We start from the raw sequence: 7,843 nt of genomic DNA, 5'->3' as shown, positions 1-7,843 counted from the left end.
TCCACACCAAAGCCAGGACTCTCAGACCACACTCTCAGACCACTGCCATATATGTCTGGCAGTACAAAGGTTGAGTTAGGGCACATGGAGTTTCACTCTAAGCAATGTGACCCATTTCTCCATGCAGAACAAACCTCTTTGTTACTGTTTTCATGGCTATTGCTCTCCATCACATAAATAGATTCAGTTTTTCCTTCTACCACCACTCCCTGATATGAGAGTGACAGCAACTATCTGGTCAGAGTCCAGATCTCTGATACACACTAGGAAGGTGACTATAGAGTCTCTGATCTCTCAATATCAGAATTCCATATGGTACACACCCACACTGAAAACCACTGCCTCCTCTATTGTGCCCCCCCTTAGGGTTGGCTGTGCTAAATAAAATTCACCCTCAGATATTTAATTCATCATTGCTAGAAGCATAGATCTAGAGGCAATTAAAGGGGGATTTAAAAAATAAAATAGTGCCCTCTTTGGCAGCACATATACTAAAATTGGAACGATACAGAGATGATTAGCATGGCCCCTGCGCACATTACTAAAACTCAAATCACACATAAAACCGCACACACTTATAGTGGGAGATTTCAACACCCCACTCTCACCACTGGCCAGGAACACCAGACAGAAACTTAACAAAGAAACAAAAGAACTAATAGAAGTTGTGGCGCAATTGGACTTAACAGATATCTATAGAACATTCCACCCAAATACAAAACAATTTACCTTCATCTCAGTGCCACATGGAACCTTCTCTAAAATAGACACATACTTGGCAACATAGCAAACCTCAACAAGTTCAAAAATGTTGAAATGACCCCCTGTGTCTTATCAGACCACCATGCTTTAAAATTAAAATTCAACAACAACAAGAAAACCGACAAACTCATGGAAATTAAGTAACACCCAATTGCACAATTCATGGGTCCAGGAAGAAATAAAAAAAAAGAAATTAAAGATTTCCTAGAATTCAATGAGAATGAGGACACAACATATCCAAACCTATGGGATACTCTGAAAGCAGTGCTAAGAGGAAATTTCATAGCACTAAATGCCCACATAAAGAAACAGGAGAATAATCACACTAGAGAATTAACAGCACAACTGAAAGGTTTAGAAAACAAAGAAGCCATACACCCTGGAGGAGCAGACGCCAGGAAATAATCAAATTGAGGGCTGAAATTAATAAAATGGACACTAGAAGAAAAATACAAAGAATCAATATAACAAAAAGTTGGTTCTTCGAGAAAATCAACAAGATAGACAAACCTTTATCCAAACTTACCAAACAACAAAGAGTGAACATGCAAATTAATAAAATCAGGAATGAAAAGGGGGACATAACAGCAGACACAGAGGAAATCCAGAGAATCATTATGTCATACTTTGAAAAACTATATTCCTCAAAATTTGAAAATCTAAAGGAAATGGACAATTTTCTGGACAGATTTCACTTACCAAAATTAAATCAAGAACAGAAAAGAAACTTAAATAGACATATAACCTCTAATGAAATTGAAGCAGTCATTAGAAGTCTCCCAACCAAAAACAGCCCAGGGCCAGATGGCTTCAGTGCAGAATTCTACCAGAAATTCAAAGTACAGCTAATACCAATTCTCCTCAAAGTATTCCACAACATAGAAGCAGAAGGGTCATTACCAAACTCTTTTTATGAGGCCACAATAACTTTGATACCCAAGCAACATAAAGACACAACTAAGAATGAGAACTACAGAACAATATGAACATTGATGCAAAAATTCTCAATAAAATATTGGCAAATCGAATGCAAGAACACATCAGAGAAATCATCCATCTCGATCAAGTAGGCTTCATCCCAGGTATGCAATGATGGTTCAACATACAAAAATAAATCAATGTAATCCACAATATAAACAGACTGAGGAAAAAAATCACATGATCATCGCACTAGATGCCAAAAAAGCCTTTGACAAAATCCAACACCCCTTCATGATAAAGGTCCTGGAGAAATCAGGGATAACAGGAACATACCTCAAAATAATAAGAGCAATATACAGCAAGCCAACAGCCAACATCAAATTAAATGGAGAGAAACTCAATGCAATTCCTCTAAAATCAGGTACAAGACAAGGCTGTCCATTCTCTCCATATCTCTTCAATGTTGTCCTTGAAGTTCTAGCTAGAGCAATAAGACAACAAAAGGAGATCAAGGAAATACAAATCGGAAAGGAAGGCATCAAAATCTCACTATTTGTAGATGATATGGTAGTCTACATAAGTGACCCGAAAAACTCAACCAGGGAACTCCTACAGCTGATAAACACCTTCAGCAAAGTGGCAGGATACAAGATTAACTCAAAAAAATCTATAGCCCTACTATATACGGATGACACATTGGTGGAGAAAGAAATCAGAGAAGCATCACACTTCACAAAGCATCACACTTGCCAAAAACAATATAAATTACCTTGGAGTAACATTAGCCAAAAAAGTGAAACACCTGTACCGTAAGAATTTTGAGTCTCTAAAGAAAGAAATTAAGAAGATACCCGAAAATGGAAAGATCTCCCATGCTCTTGGATAGGCAGGATCAACATAGAAAAAATGACAATCTTGCCAAAAGCAATCTACAGATTCAATGCAATCCCCGTCAAAACCCCAACACATTTCTTCACTGAAGTTGAAAGAACAATTCTCAACTTTATATGGAGAAACAAAAGACCCTGGATAACCAAAACAACCCTGTACAATAGAGGAACTTCTGGAGGCATCACCATCCCTAACTTTAAGCTCTGTTACAGAGCTATAGTCCTGAAAACAACTTGGTATTGGCACAAAAATAGACAGGTAGACCAATGGAATAGAGTTGAAAACCCTGAAATTAACCCACACACCTACAAACACCTGATTTTTGACAAACAATCCAAATATATACGCTGGATCAAAGAGAACATCTTCAACAAATGGTGCTAGCATAACTGGATGCAAACATGTAGAAGACTACAGATAGACCCAAGCCCTTCGCCCTGCACAAAACTTAAATCAAAATGGATCAAAGACCTCAACTTAATTTTTTTTCCATTTGTACAGGAGTAACTCACTGTATTAAATATGTAAGGTCTTAAAAAAAAGAAGGGATTTTGAGAGCCCATCCCATGTGAAGGGATGCTCTCTTGGCCTGGACACATGGGGAAGGGCCTAGGCCTGGCCCAGGATGATGTGGTAGACTTTGGGGAGCCCCTTTTGAGGGCCTTACCCTGCCTGGGGAGTGGAGGGGAGATGGCTAGGGGCAGGTGGGATGTTGAGGGGGAGGAGAAGGAGAGGGAGAATGGATTGACATGTGAAGCAAGCTTGTTCCTAATTTGAACTAATAAAATAAAAAAATAAATAAATAAAGTGAACTTTTATTCAAAGACACATTCTGAGTCCATGTTAACTTGAAAAAACATTTTTTGTTTTGTTTTGTTTTGTTTTTTTATCTTCTAACTAGCAAAACGGCTGTGTGTGAGAGAACATTTCTTAAGCATAAGATGGCCTCTATATCAGACAGCTTTCGAGGAGATGATAAATGTCCTATCACAGCAGTGATGCTCATAACAGATAATGAGTCATGTCTCATGCCAACGGGAAGCAGTAACTATGGAGGCAGGAATGACATGCCTGCAGCAACACTGGGCAGCTCAGGGGGTTGGGAGGGTGGGAGAGAGTTACTAACAGTCATCAGCAAAGGTGGTCCCCTCCCACCCCTCCACATCTCCACAGGTCTACCCAGGCCCACATTTAACTTTTGAGACCAGGTCTCAGAAATGCATACCTCCCTCTGTCCAGTTACAAACCAGTAACATTTTCAAATGTGTTTAAAATACTACAGCTTTGCCACAGCAAACTTGTATTCAGTTCAATGGTATTTATCCTCAACTTTCAATTACAGTCAGTTTTAGTAAATACCTAAAAATATAATTTGTGACATTATTAAAACTGAAACCTAGTGCCAATTAAACTGTCCATTTATTAACAATTAATCAAATCACACATGCCCAAAGAAAAAATATGCAAGGCAAAGTTCAAATGGGGTAGGATGAAATAAAAAATATTGATTACTAGAAAAATTAAAATTCAGAAAAAAAATCCATTTCACTTTCATTAAAAGTAAAGCAAAGAAATAGTTCAATAGTAAACTGAGTCAAAATGACTTTAAAACCCTGATTGGCATAAACAAACCACTCCTACTGAAAATAGCACTGAAAATCTCCATTCTCATAAATCAAAACACAGCTGCTAGTAATTAAAATTCCTGGCTTTTGAAATGTAATCTTTCATTGCACACTATTGAATATTGCCTGCCTCTATCTCAAAAGGGATAGATATGCTAATAATATATAAACTTTCCAGGCTAATTAAAAAAATCATTCCAATTGTCAAAATTCACTATGCAGAAAAGTTGCACTTAGTCTGAAGATCATGGACTGCAGGGCACACCATTGCAGTCACTATGACTGGCCCAGCACAGCAGTTAGGGTGATCTGAGACAGAAGGATTGCTTTATTTGCAGGTCCTCTCTGAGGTCCAGTGACAGTCACCTATCAATGCACTGATGGTTGTCTTACTGATTATTTTTTTGGTCAGTTGTTTGTATGCTTTGGTCTTAATTTTTGTTGTTGTTTTGCCTGGATTTACTTTTGAGAGACACAGAGAAAGAAGTTAAATATGGGTAGATTAGGAGGTGGGGAGAAATGTGAGAAGTTGGGGGAGGGGAAAGTATATGATCAAAATATACGAAAAAAATTTAAAATTTAAATGGCAAAAAATTAAAAAGGAGAACTTTGATTTAATTATCAATTAAAACATAAAAATCAGAACCGGCATAGTAGACCTACATAAGTAACCTAATATGCCTTCATATCTATTTTTTTCCAACATTATTCTAAGGTCTTATTCTGTAATTTTAACCTGAGAGAAACAGACTCTGAACTTTCTCACAGCTACATTATAGTCTTAATAAAGTTATTTTATTTCAACAACTGAAAGTTTCTAAGAAGAAAATGAATAACAAGCTTCAAATTTGGATAAGTAAATATTTCCCAATATATTGCGTGCATTTAAAAATAATTAAGATTCACATTATGGCAATAATATTAAAATAATTTTTTCCATATTATTTTATTACAGAAATATAATATGTTTTATAGTTTGGTAAATTATACTAAATAACCATAAATACCTAAATAATTATACTATATAATTATAAATTTAAGATACCTTCATGTTGGTCATCTAGCTGTGAGGTGGTGCACCTGGCTTGCATTCAGTAGACTCTGGTTTTAATATCTACCACCAAAAATAACTACTAAGAATTCTTCTACCTCTTAGGAAAAGGAATGCTTTCTTATGTCTCATAGTACTCTATTAGTTATTTATTGACTTGTCTTTAAGCAGAAAAAGACAGCCTGCTGAGTAAGTTCTAAAGAAAACATAAAAATTGGGGATGGATATGAGGGAGAGAAAGGCAGGAAGGAATGGAGAGGAAATTGGAGTATGTCTATGGAAATGGAAGTAATAATCTTACAACCTGGGGGAAATGGGGGAAAAACAGAGTTACACATTTTCTTTCACTTTTCAAATTCATAATGCTATAACTGATGCATTAGTAGTAATTAAAGAAATTAAATTTACAAAAGGTAATTTTAAAAAACACTCAAGTCTATTAGTCACAGTTTTATTTAGAGTAGGCAATAAAAATAAGAAAAGGATATTCTGTAAAAAACATTCTTAGTTATAACATTCTTAGAGTAATCACTCATTCTCCTTGAACAGTTAGTTAGGAAGTCTGATGGAGGTCAGCATGCCCTAGGCTTTTGGGGACACAGAGGTGCCAATGGACCAACAGATGATCTTATGACTAGTCAGCCACTTGTTCAGTCTTGGTACAGTCTCCTAGATTTGCACCTGCACAAATAGCTTAACTAGGAATAATGGGGTAAATCTAAACAGATTTATATCTTTTCTCAGCAAACTGTAAAAACACCTGAACACAGATGATTAAATAAAATCCTGCTTTATATGACCAATATCAGATGTGCAAGCTTGATTATAATGGTAAGACAGAAGCTTGTCATAGACATCAATCAGGCTCAGGGAAACAATATAGTCTCTTAACTCTTGTGAGGAAGCAACTGTTCCTCATATGAAAGGTGTTTGAAGCCATATCATAAATGTATTTATGATAAGCCAAAATGTCTTTATCAAATTAGACCGCTGATTTTCTCAAACTAAAATCATAAGAATGCAGCACAAGGTCTTTTAAGGCATTTTATGTTCTTACATTAAAAGAGTGTATGTTTATATGGATTACATATTTATGAAGATTATATGTATTATAAGGCATATGTTCTTTATGAAAAATGTCCTATTTATTTTCCTAGATGATAGAAGAACTAGAAGTCAGAAGGTTTTCAGATGGCTAGAATTGTTGGCTGAAATCAACAGCCATAATAAATGAAAATTACACTTGAATTTTAATCTAATAATGAGTTGTGTTTATAGTGAGGCTAGCAAAACATTTTCCATAAGACAAATCTATTCTACCACATGTATTTATAAATAAGGTGTATTTTAAATACACTCATGTCCATTCATTTATGTGTTGCATGTGGCCACTTCCACTTCCAGTTCATGGCCTGGAAGATAGCTTAGTGGGTAAAGTAACTCCTATGAAAGCATAAGGCCTTGAGTTCAAATCCCCAGCACAAATGTTAAAAAAGAAGGTAGACATGGTAGCACATGCCTGTAACTCCATGGAAATGGTCACAGACAAGTTGGATCTCTGGAGTTCTCTGTCCATTCAGTATATCCCAAACAGCAAGTCCTAGGTTCAAGGAAGGCCCAGCCTCTGAAACTTCTGGCCTCCATAAGCAAGCACAGCTTATGTTTCTGGCCCAGCAGGGTCCCGCTAAACTTGATCCCCAAATAAACACATGGATGCCATATTAATTATATAATTGTTGGCAGATGACTAGGGCTTCTTTTTGGCTATCTCTGTCTTAATTATTAACCCATTTCTAATAATCTATATATTTCCACTTGGTCTTGGCTTACCAGAGAATGCCCAGACCTGTTTTTCCTTTACTGGGTACAATGGTGACTCCGCCTATTTACGTTTCTCAGAATTCTCCTCACCTTCTAGCCCTGCCTATACTTCTTGCCTGGCCAATCAGCCAATCAGCCAATCAGTGTTTTATTCATATATACAGAAGGACATCTCCCATCACATGTACACACACACTGACAAACACCGGAAAAGGTTGCAAATCTCAATTGTAGAATGACAGAAACTTTGGTTATCAATATTTCATATGAAAAGCTTTGGAGTTGTAACTGATAATCTGGTAACAATTTTACAATCTTAGATGACATTAATAAAAAATAGCAGCTATTTAATCTAAAGTGCTCCCTCTCATACAGCATGTGAGACTGTAACTGGGGACTAGATTGAGTTCCACATCATCAGTCTGGACCAGCAGGGAGGATCCAGGATGGAGAAGGTCAGTAGTTGGGCTACAGGAGTAGCATGACTGCAGTTGACAGTGAGTTGGCAGGTGACAGTTCCTTTGGAGGGCAAAGAGGGGACTAATAGTTATTAATAGGATTTCTGAGCTTCTGGCTAATTATAGGGAATTTTTTTTCTGCATGTTATATGCCTAACAAGATAGTCAGTTGCCTGATAGCATAATTTTGAAGACTGAAACTAATGAGCATCCAGACAGAGGCTTGATGCTCCTCAGTAGGCAGCTATGTGGTATTTTAGACAGGAAGCTCTCATTGTGTGGGGATTCCTCCTCATCAGTGGTACATAGCATTA

The 7,843-nt window shown here is 36.7% G+C and overlaps 1 pseudogene; it reads left to right on the top strand.

Annotated features, from left to right (window-relative positions):
• Window positions 1-467: 467 nt before the first annotated feature.
• Window positions 468-536, top strand: LOC113831604 (annotated as a pseudogene).
• Window positions 537-7,843: the final 7,307 nt, after the last annotated feature.

Source organism: Cricetulus griseus, chromosome 2 (assembly GCF_003668045.3).
Source record: "Cricetulus griseus strain 17A/GY chromosome 2, alternate assembly CriGri-PICRH-1.0, whole genome shotgun sequence".
NCBI classification, from domain to species: domain Eukaryota; kingdom Metazoa; phylum Chordata; class Mammalia; order Rodentia; family Cricetidae; genus Cricetulus; species Cricetulus griseus.
This window is presented reverse-complemented; position numbering and strand designations above follow the sequence as displayed.